The sequence below is a fragment of the Schistocerca gregaria genome, chromosome 1 (assembly GCF_023897955.1).
Source record: "Schistocerca gregaria isolate iqSchGreg1 chromosome 1, iqSchGreg1.2, whole genome shotgun sequence".
NCBI classification, from domain to species: domain Eukaryota; kingdom Metazoa; phylum Arthropoda; class Insecta; order Orthoptera; family Acrididae; genus Schistocerca; species Schistocerca gregaria.
The window spans coordinates 734,557,901-734,569,956 of NC_064920.1; the positions used below are offsets into that span (position 1 = coordinate 734,557,901).

The following is a 12,056-nucleotide window of genomic DNA, read 5'->3' on the forward strand; positions in this document are numbered from 1 at the left end:
TTCATTTTACTTTCGCCGTTTCTCCTTCTCAGCATATTTCTTAGCAATTTATGTCCCAATTTCCGTTTTCAAGTATTTTTCAGTACTTTCCAGATGTATTATATTTGATGCTATGTTTAATATTGCTTTGGTCACAAGGCTGTTACAATAGCTCCCAATCACCGCCTGTCATACAGAACTGTAGCGACCATGTTGCTCACTACGACTGTATAAAATTCTGTTACAATTCTAACGTACACTAACTCACGCCTTACCAAATTATCTCCAATTCTGTTACAATTCTAACGTACATTAACTCACGCCTTACCAAATTATCTCCAATTCTGTTACAATTCTAACGTACATTAACTCACGCCTTACCAAATTATCTCCAATTCTGTTACAGTTCTAACGTACATTAACTCACGCCTTACCAAATTATCTCCAATTCTATGGACCGTTGCGGAATACGTTCGGTGGTATGCGGTTCATAGCTGAAAGAAATATGGCTACAAGAGTGTTTCTCAGCAGTTCCTGGAGTGTTGTAGCAGCAGTAAAACAAATAACTGGATAACAGTGGTGGCTATGGTGAGCGACAGTGATTGGAGTGCCTCGCTGATGTATTAGTATAACTATCTGTGGAGTAAGTTATCGCTGACATGTAGTCTTCATATGTATTTCATTCTGTAATTATTTGGAAATTAATTGCATACATCAGTACCATTTGAAAATTGTCAACTACAATTTGATCGCATTCTGCTTTACAAAGATGATTTGTTTATCTACCGTCATATAATGCCTCAGGACGTGTCATACAGTCCCGTTTTTTCACAGTAACGAGCAGACTGAATATATAAATTGTAGCAAGATGAAAATTACAGAATCAAATAAACATTAATAAGAGACTTCATGGATAATTTACTCCACGGATTGATAATGTATTTTTTATGGGCAATATTTCGGCGACACATTAGACGGTGAAATTTACATACACACCTAATAACTGTTTTCATATTTTTCCGACGGTATATACGAAAACAGAAACAGTTAAGGGTTGAGTTTCCAGTAAAGTTAATTGGAACCAACAGACTCATAGCACAACGTTTTTAGTCATTGTCGAACTTCATTTTCTTATTTGAGGAACTGCAACAATAGTGATAGCTCAATAGTTTCATTTCAATGACCACAATCATGCCACTGTACCGCTGTACCGTCACTGTAACGCAACCACTGAGCAGCTTATTAATATTTTACGGGTACATCTCATATAATGTTAAGTCAGTTAGCAACACTGTTTATTGGTGCAAGGCGGCTGGCCCCGACGGAGGTTCGAGTCCTCCCTCTGGCATGGGTGTGTGTGTTTGTCCTTAGGATAATTTAGGTTGAGTAGTGTGTAAGGTTAGGGACTGATGACCTTAGCAGTTAAGTCCCAAGATTTCACACACATCTGAACATTTTTTATTCGTGCAAGCCAGAAGGAACGGAATTTTTCAGAGCAGGTGCAAGTGTGTCAGGCGCAGGGTTTATCAGGAAAGGGTAGAAGGAGAGAATTAGTAGTTACAAATTACGAGAGTATAGTTTTATTACCCAGACGTGAATACTAAAAGGACATTTTGCTACGTGTTACGTGTACCCGAAGTTTATGTAAGCACTGATTTTTGTGTGGACTGCATCTATCTACTGACAAGCGAAGGCCGCTCTGCGCTTTATAAAGAACTGCGTTGGTGAGCAAGTTACAAGTGAGTGGGGAGTCGCCTGCGCAAACGGGTCTATTCCCATCGCCGCCAGAGACGCTCCTTGCTCTCACAGGCGACATTATTTTCTCACGCGTGTTCTTATTTGTTAAATTAATCCGCCGCTTGCCGCAGCTGACGACGATAAATCTGGCGCTTAATTGGCTGGCCGTAATTCTCTTGCTTAATCAGCTCTGGAATGACCGTGTAAATCATCTCCGCCGGCGAACGCAAAAGCCCGCGTGTAAATTTGTGCCCGCGCGCGGCGCGGCCGCTGTCCGCCTCGCGCAGACGGCGACGTCTCCCGGCGCGACCGGCCGAATGCGAACCACAGCGGCGTGCAGCTCGGGCAGCCCGGCGTGTATCGCACCGCGCGGCAAAGGACCGGTTGCTGCGGCCGCTCCGCAGGAACGTGTTCGTTTCGTCAGCAGCCCGCAAATTATCGGACTTCCTGCTACACCGGTTCTCCCCGAAACACGAGCTTCAAATTCGTTACACGGCTCGAAAATAAAAGCAGTCTCGTGGTACAACGTAAAGTAAAGTTTTTGGAATCATCTAAGTGAGGATGTAACATTAAAAACAGATTCACAGGAAATGTCGCGCCAGTCCGATTTCGCAGCGCCTTTTCTTCCACTATAATTTTCGTGTCTGCAGCGACAACATTTTGTGCTAATCAATTAGGTCCTCATTTTCGATACAGAGAGAGAAAACCGCAGCTGTTTTGCGTGACAACATCTAGTGCAGAGATATCAAAGTTTTATATACCAGAAAAATTTAATGCGAAACTGTCCTACAGCTTTGATGAAGGCTGAAAATTGAATTGAGTAATACGCGGCTGTGCTACTTTATTTGTATTAAACACGGTGGATTTCGTTCTTGAATTGGGCCATCTCCGGGCTTTCAGCACGCACTGCGCAACTGCAGTGCCCAATAAATATCTTTATAGTGTTCTATTCTTAATACAGCCGTATTAAAAATGGAACTCTATTGAGAATGTAAATGTCTTAAGAACGGAACTGCATTAATAATCGAACATTTTACTCGTTTTACTGGGCATTCAATAGGGCAATGCGCAGGTGAAAATCTTTTTGGGACGCGAATATTGTCACATTCGTGACCGAAATCAATTGTCTTTATTAAAAATGAAATAGCACAGCGGTGTATTATAATTTAAGTTAAAGTGAACAGTCAAGATCACGGTAATATTTATTTCTTTGCCGGTTTCAGCTTATGTAAAAGCCATCTTCAGAATTTTTGGCTCCCTATGGCTGGTGGGTGTCATGAAAGGAGGATATAAGATAAACACCAACAAAAGCAAAACGAGGATAATGGAATACAGTCAATTTAAATCGGGTGATGCTGAGGGAATTAGATTAGGAAATGAGACGCTTAAGGTAGTAAATGAGTTTTGCTATTTGGGGAGCAAAATAACTGACGATGGTCGGACTAGAGAGGATATAAAATGTAGACTGGCAATGGCAAGGAACGCGTTTCTGAGGAAGAGAAATTTGTTAACATCGAGTATACATTTAAGTGTCAGGAAGTCTTTTCTGAAAGTATTTGTATGGAGTGTAGCCATGTATGGAAGTGAAACATGTACGATAAATAGTTTAGACAAAAAGAGAGTAGATGCTTTCGAAATGAGGTACTACAGAAGGATGCTGAAGATTATATGGGTAGATCACATAACTAATGAGGAGGTACTGAATAGAATTGGGGAGAAGAGAAATTTGTGGCACAAATTGACTAGAAGGAGGGAACGATTGGTAGGAGACGTTTTGAGGCATCAAGGGATGACCAATTTAGTATTGGAGGGCAGCGTGGAGGGTAAAAATCATAGAGGGAGACCAAGAGATGATGAATACACTAAGCAGATTCAGAAGGATGTAAGTTGCAGTACGTACTGGGAGATTAAGAAGCTTGCACAGGATAGAGTAGCATGGAGAACTGCATCAAACCAGTCTCTGGACTGAAGACCACAACAACAAAAACGGCTGGTGGTGGCGGCTGCTCGAGACCTCGTACTGTGTACGATCGTGCTGTCACGAGACAACCGAGGAGCCGCTACACCAGCCATAGGGCGCCAAAAATTCTGAAGGTGGATTTTTCACAAACCGAAAGCGGTAAATAAACAAATATTATTGCTATCTTGAATGTTCATTTTAACTTAAATATAGCGTGAGGTCGCTGTTGTCCATAGACTACGTTGTCTAAATTTATGGACCTGTATTATAAAATTCAATTTTTATCCTTTTCCTTATCATTATGTATGCAATGCAAATTTAAGAGAAGTAGTTCATTACACTAGGTAAGTTGAGGTAAAAAGTGATTTGGAGAATGCAGGCACTCACAAACAAACCAGGTATGTCCTTATTCGTTCCCCCTGATTGTGTATCTTAAATTGATGCCACATTGAATAAAAATGCGGTAGATTTTTGGTGGCAGCGAATACGTCGAATGAACAAACACATTAGCTGGTTTTCGCAATCAGCACTTTCATGCGGGTCCATATTGACACTCTGTCACGTACCTGACGTCTAATCTTCACTTTAGATGGGTCGACTGCTCGCTGCTTGCGTCTAGATCCATCGCGTGCGCCGTCCTTCTCACTGAAACCTATATTCTAGCCTTGTAGCTATTCCGTACCCTTTTTCCCTCCCATAGACATGGCCCTAATCTTCTTCGTTTCTTTAAGACACTGTTTTGTTCTGTGGTTCGGTGGCTTGGTGGAAAAGTGCCACACATACCACCTGCAACACGAGCGTGCCTAGTGTGTGGTTCAGACCAACCATCGAGTTGATAACTGATATATCTTTATTTGTTCCCTGGATCACTTTCCCCTTGCCACTCGCACGTCCTGTTCTTTGTATGTGGTCGTCATAGCTCCAGCCCCATTTTTTCTTGATTTCAGTATTTAGTTGTTCATAACTTTTTGAAATTCAGAGTTTTGTTTAGTTTTGCCTAGCCACTCTACTAAACTCATCAAGTTCCGAACATACGTATAAGCACTACATCTCTGCCTCAATCAATTGCTTAGCTGCAACTGATTTTTTGTTCAGTCATCGCGTGAATCGGTACCCAATTATATTCGATACTACTCATTTCTGATCACCGATGGCGTAAGCGACCAAGCACACACAGGTAGATCATCTGCGGCCTTTTATTAGACTATGGATGACTCTTGACGAGATGGCTTGCAAGATGTACGATGTCACGAAATCAAAGGTGTCTAATTCCTGTCATATCTCTAAATTTGTCGGGACCTGAAGTGAAATAACATTAAAAACTCTCCTTGTCAGAAGACTAGAAAAAATGCTGTTTTATCTGGGTTGAAACGTTCCCTTGGCGTAGAAATTGCTACAGGGCCGTAACAGACCTCTTTACCGTAACGAACACAGATATTCTGCTACAGCCATTTGGCCGAACTCATTCACTTGAAACCAAGGGAATCCTAAATAGAGTATCCTCAGAAAAGTACCTGTACTTCATCCAAGTATGAGATCACTGGACCATCATTCACTCTCTCGTAAAACTGTCACATTATCTCTCGTTTCTTGTATCATCTCTGGTATACAATCAGCATGTCATTAATCTGTTTTACTTCGTATGTCTTTCTCTTCTATCGTTCCTAACTTAGATTTTTACGAAATGATACTACCGTCAGTGTACTTCAGTTATTAATGTGGTTTGTTTAAAATTTAATACATTCTGATCTGTTTCATGTTGTCCAATGCCCTCCTTAGGTGGCATTGTAAAGGACCAAAAATTACGTCCTGAAGGTTTCATTATGTTTGTCTATATCTACATCTGTATCTATGTATATACCTCCGTAGTTTGCGTCTCAGTGAAATCCCAAGAAAACTTGTGATGTTCACTCTACTGCCTGTATCACTGTAATGCAGTGACTGAGATTTCTTGGATGACTTTGTTTTCTTTAAGCAATCCTGTTCAGCTTCGGTACATTTAAAGAATCCCATCGCAAAAGCCACTGTAGGCTGCAGTAACGTGTACTCGTTCACACACAACCAGTTAATATCAAGTGATCGTCTTCACGTCACGGATTAACATTAAATTAGGTTAAAGGAAGGTTCTTCGGAGTCAAACACACAATTACTGCAGCAACTGACAATTACGTATTTGACGCCAAGAAACATTCCTTAAACTTAATGCATTAGTAATGTTAATCCGTGACGTAAAGATGGTCGCCTGACACAAACAGGTTTTCCGTGAATAAATACCCTACAGCAGCTTACGGTGGTTTAAGTGATGTCGTTCTTTACTTATTTAACGGGATGAAAATAAATCTTGAGGAAATGAACGGATAATGCAAACATTTTTACTTTCGTGTTGTTAGAGAAGTTAAAGATTACAGTTTAACATCTTGCTAACAGCGATTGGTATTATGCAGTGTGGGCGGCTGACGCAGAACTGGCCCTTGTTAACGAACAAGAGAGATATCCATCACAGGAAGTGTTGGAAACCATGATTTTGATAGGCCAATCGGTTACTGTCACATGTCTGCGCATCCACATTTCTCGCTCGTACTCTTGTCAAAGAACTTGGCTGTGTTCTTACGGTTGAGTGAGTGAGACGATCAGACGTGTCTAGTGACAAATGGAATACTTAACAAAATTAGCTGACAGCGAAATAACGCGTATTCATTGTTGGGTATTATACGATGCACAATTCGTGGAAAGCGAGTGCGGAACTGCGTGCACAAGAGTTTAAGACTGTAAGTGCTATGACAAAACCTCCAGGAACATCTGCAATGCAAAAGGGAGTGTCAGGATGGGGCGGAACTGGCACAGTAGCAGATTAAAACCGTAACTGTTCAAAAGAGTTCGAACACCAGACAACACTACTCGGGTGTAGGAAAGCCTAGAACAAAGATCGACCCGGCCGCGGTTGCCGTGCAGTTCTAGGCGCTCAGTTCGAAACCGCGCGACTGCTACGGTCACAGGTTCGAATCCTGCCTCGGGCATGCATGTGTGTGATGTCCTTAGGTTAGTTAGGTTTAAGTAGTTCTAAGTTCTAGGGGACTGATGACCTCAGATGTTAAGTCCCATACTGCTCAGAGCCATTTGAACCATTTTTTTGGAACAAAGATCGTCGAAATTTCAGCGCCGTTCATCTGTGAAAATGCAAATTAAGAGATTGTCGTACAGAACCAGCAACAAAAAGGACCTGCGTGTATATCCTTACAAATTTATTGTTGCGCATGAGCCAAAGCGTCCGGACGATCTTTTTCACCTGTTGAGTTCTGGAGGTGGTATAAGAACTTTTGGATCCTTTGCTTCTCATTTCTCCACATGTGCTAGTTTCAGCCTGTCAGAGTATATGAACTCACTCAACATGCGCCACTACGCGTCAGAAAATCCTCATCACTACTGTGAAGATCCGCTGCATAATCTCAATTTTGGTGTTTTGTGGCCAGTATCTGGTGTCATCATGACACGTTTGTCTCACTAAGCTTTAACGCTAACCGCTTTGCCCAGAAAATGTTCGATCGACATGCGAATCAACTCACAGAAGATGAAAGACTGTATGGACATTTTCAGAAAGACGGAGCAACAGCACCCACCGCATTTAAAGCCTGTCCACGAGTGTATGAGGTGTTCGGTGAGGAGAGCATAGTGAGCAGACGCAGCGCCATCTCGAACGCCTTGTCTGTCTCCCTGTGATTTTTATCTGTGGGGAAAATTGAAGGATGAGGTGCATTCAAACGATCCTCACACCCTGTAAAAGCTGCAGCAGAACACTGCTGCTCCCTATCAGGCTCAGCTGCTACACGTGTCTTACGGCTTGATAAATCGAGCACAGCGGTGCATGACGTCAATGCTGGTCATTTCCAGCATCTTCTGTGATGTTCATTAACAAAGGTTAAGATCGAGTTACACTTAATGTAAATATTTTCCGATCCAGTTAACCCTGTACATAAAGCGTTACTTCACTTAGTGGCGGACAGGATCAGGTATTGACTGTCCCTTTATGAGAAGACCATCCTAAATTTCGCGTCGTATGATTTAAGAAAACTACAGTGAACGTGAACCAGGATACCCAAAACGCGATATCAGTTCGATAACCACGGCGCCACCTCGTTCCGTAATATTTTATGCAGTAATCCGGTATTAACAGGGGAAAAACTGTATAAGCTTTTCGCTTTTGTGTAAGTTTTGTTTCTTGAAATTAATTAACATTCTGTGGTTGGTGCGTCATCTGAATGAGAATATTGCCGAAAATACGTGACACCTCACATGTAGTGCATACTGCGATGTTCCTACGAGTAATGATTTATCCCGTTCTCTTTTTAGAGCAATTACTCCCATCGCTGCCTTGTCGTAGAGCAGTACACTCACAAGTATAGCATCAAAATCAATTACAGTGTGCTGCGCGGTACAACAGTGTCTGCAGTAGAAACCGATGCATCTTCTGCGACGCTCGTGAAGTGGGAGGAAAAAAGGAAACACTCACAATAAAGACAAAGAGAAATGTCGCTTTGTGAAGAGACAGAGGGTCCCGGGCGAGCCTGGGAAGGAAACAGCCATTCGTCAACAACGCCATTACGCGGCGGCGGCTTTACGATCCGCCTTCCGCCGTTCTGCTAACAGTTTTCAGATTGCTTCGCGCCGTTAACCGCTGGAGATCGGCCGCGAAGCGCTGTTTACAGTAGCTGTTACTGCCGACCATTATCACCGGATATTATTTATCGTTATTGTCTCTGCCGCCGGCCCCAATGTGCCGCGGCCGTGAAATGCCACATGTGGCTAGGAGCTGGAATTCGGCGCTTGCGTTGCCTCCCCAATCTGCAGCCAGGGAGCGTTCTTCGGAGGAGTGCGATGCGTTGTTCCATTGCCATAAGGAAATAATTCCTCTGCTTTGTTGTAAATAGCACAAGAAAAGTACGCATCTTGCACAAGCCAAAAATAACAAGTTAGAAACAGCGATTTTTGGAAACAAATTTTCTGAAGCGTAGAGCTATCTGGGAGATCTCTTGTCATCCACGTAATTTCTTAACGTTGTCATCATAGTTATACACCCTTTTGCTACTAGATAATGTTGGGATGAAGCTTCCTAACAGGATAATCCCAGTTTTAAAACATACCATTTTAGGCCAATTCACACTGGATATCCACGAGCAGTCAACACTTAGAAGGTAATACATATCGCCCATTTTCTTAAATTTTCGTTTCTTTCTAGTTGCTAATAACGTGAATAAACTGCATTTCTGCCCTTTAATGTCAACACAAGGTTACTAAATAATACTTTAAGAAACTTCGCTTCATGATTTTATTCGTGGACATTGCATTATTTTTTTGTCGTTCGTATATTTAGCTTTCAGATGCTGGGTCTTTTTCGTCTGAGAACAGTCGTAAGAAATATGAAGTTGTCATACAAATGTCGCAATGTGTAAAAACAAGTCAAGTAATAAAATAAAAATCCAGACAACACAAAAGCATAAAGACTACTGTTGAGATATAACCGTGACAGCAATACGATAACTTCAGATGTTAGCAACCGGTGCCATAAAAGCTTAAAGAATCATTTACGTCTATTGTGTGTCGTGATCCTCTCAGTAAATAGCTCTAGCACAATAAATGAAACGGAATTTTATTGATTACTTATAATCTATCCACAGCAAACCCTCTGAAACCCTATTTTTCTTTCTTTACGGAGATCGATGTACTTTATTATTCTAAATCCACATATTGCTGTAGCCTTATCTCTAGAAACTTGTACGTCATCTAGTGTGAATGTGTAATGACGGGAGTGTTGTCATAATTTGACTAATCTTTGGCAGCGAACTATAAAATGGAAAAATTCTTCTTTGTTGGTAGGCCACAATGTTTTCTCTTCTGCTCGCTCTAAGTCTCAACATATCAACCTCAATCCTGAGATCATAGTCAAGAGGTCAGCGCTCAGCGATCGGGTTGACTCCTGACACGTCGAGCTGTATATGCAGATATAAATGCTGAAACTAAGTGGCTTAAAACCTAAACAATTTTTCTTTTATTGACAGCGCACACTATACCCTAAAGACTTGAATGATTAGCGAACTCTTCGGCGAGGGAACTGGTGATAGACTCCTTGTGTGGGAAAAGGGAAATCTACATGAGACAAGTGAACTCTTCATTGGATGGTGCCGTTGCAGTGGAGCTCACGTCGGCTCACATGAATTCCGCATCGATTATCTGAACATCCATCTTTTTTCTCAAAATGACTGTTGCCGCTAGCACACGCACTCCGCAGCAGTTAGCAGCAGATCTGCGGCTGTCTCTTGGCCACTGCCTGCAACCCTCGGTAAGCCAAGTATAGAAATATTAAGCTATGGGTACTATTACATTTTTATTACAAAATTTAATACTGGGTAAATTATTATCTCAAATATCGTAACTACAGAAGTATACGAAGAAAATGTTCTTCAAAAAAGTGAAGTATGTAATAACGAGATTCTGTTGCAAGTACCTTAACTCAGAAGATATTTTCAAGCTAACGATAACATTTAAGTTTTGCACGAAATACACTTCAGTATGTGCTGTCTCTCCCTTTTACTATTTTCCCATTGTCAATATTTTTCCTTGGATAGATACCTACTGTTCTTTCCCTTTCTTGTCAGTTTCTGGTGCGGAACCACAGAGTATTTAGTGGAATGTTGAATGTGTTTGTAATCTTACTCACAACAACATAAGCGTCTGAGCGAGCCAATCGAAACAAAGAGTTAAAACAATTACGAAAGCTCTCGCACTCATTTGTCGTTCTGCGAAGCACAGGACGATTGCGTGGTAATGTTACAAACTTTCAGGAATAACCGAAAATGGTAAAGGTATCAATTTGCGTTCAAAATCAAATGTGTGTGAAATCTAATGTGACTTAACTGCTAAGGTTATCAGTCCCTAAGCGTACACACTACTTAACCTAAATTATCCTAAGGACAAACACACACACCCTTGGCCGAGGAGGACTCGCACCTCCGCCGGGACCAGCCGCACAGTCCGTTACTGTAGCGACCCAGACCGCTCGGCCAATCCCGTGTGGCTTATCAATTTGCGGTACGGGATCCTCGTCCAGAAACGAACGAGTCGAAATTTATAAGCGGAAACCGTTCTGACACGTTTAACAGTGGAGCACATGTACCGATACTGTTGTTGCTAAGATTATAGGACACGCACCTTTCACAGGAGATAGGTACTATGGACCAAAACAAGAAAAAACATCTGTTAAATCTGGGCTCTAAAATGCACACCATAAGAGTTACGTACACTTGTGCAGTAGAAGATATGTGTTTCACAGTAGCAAAGATGAACAAGTACTCATAGCTGTTGTGTGTTTTAGGGTCCTTACTTAGTAGACCTTTTTTCCTTATTTTGCTCTATACTACCACCTCTGAAAGTTGCCAACCCTACACTCTTAGCAACACTATTAGGGGAATCAGAACGATTTTACTTCATAACTCTCGACTTGGTCTTTTCCGGACCTGGTTCCCTTACCTCAAATTGATAAATTTATCTCTGAAAGTTTGTGTCGTCATCACGGAATTACCCTGTACATGTACGCCGTTTTCTACCTGAAGGTAAGTTGTGAATTCTTGTAGGGGGATTTGTGGACCCCTCCTCGGCAATTTCTGAATTCGTGACCGCCCGCTCACGTGACTGTGATCAAGACCCGACAGCTGGCGCTCAATATGAGCTCAGCACGAGTCCCTCTGCAAGTCTGAATCCGTCGAAGAGTTTTTTCAACCATTTTCTTAAATTCTTCATGCTACTTGTCAGCGACACAACAACCACAGGACTACCCGACTCAGGTACACTGTTTACTCGAGCGCCAGGGGATGTTCGGCTGGGCGCCGCCGGAGTCGCTGGCTGACGGCGCTGCGCGGCGCCAGTGCGCCTACCTGGCCGTGTCTGCTTTTTGTGGCTGCCTGCTGCCCAAGAACTGGTCCGGCGCCACGGCAGCGCCGCGCCGCGCCGCGGCTAAAAAACGAAGCGCGCCTCCCTGGGCCCGCTCCGGAGTGGCCTTTCGCGGCCTGAGTGATGGCACCCCGTCACGCGCCGTGACCACCGATCGCCTTTTGTTTGGCGGCCTCCCAGGCCCCCGCTGTCTTCACCCGTCCGTCTGCCTTAATTCCTGCTTTGTTTGCCGGAGACGAGGAGGCGTGTTACGCCGCCTAATCCGCCTTTGCTGCCGGATATTCATATTTTCTGGACACTAATTAAACTTCAGGGAGGAGAACTAAAAAGAATTGAGGTTTGCGATGACACTGTAACTCTGTCAGAGACGGCAAACGCATTTGAACGGAATCGATAATGTATTGAAAAGAGATTATAAGAAGAACAACAACAAAAGTAA

The 12,056-nt window shown here is 42.6% G+C and overlaps 1 protein-coding gene across 1 annotated transcript in view; it reads right to left on the bottom strand.

Annotated features, from left to right (window-relative positions):
• Positions 1-12,056, bottom strand: part of LOC126271423 (iroquois-class homeodomain protein IRX-6) — a 776,927-nt gene that overhangs the window by 88,132 nt on the left and 676,739 nt on the right. The gene's annotated exons all lie outside the window — the stretch shown is intronic.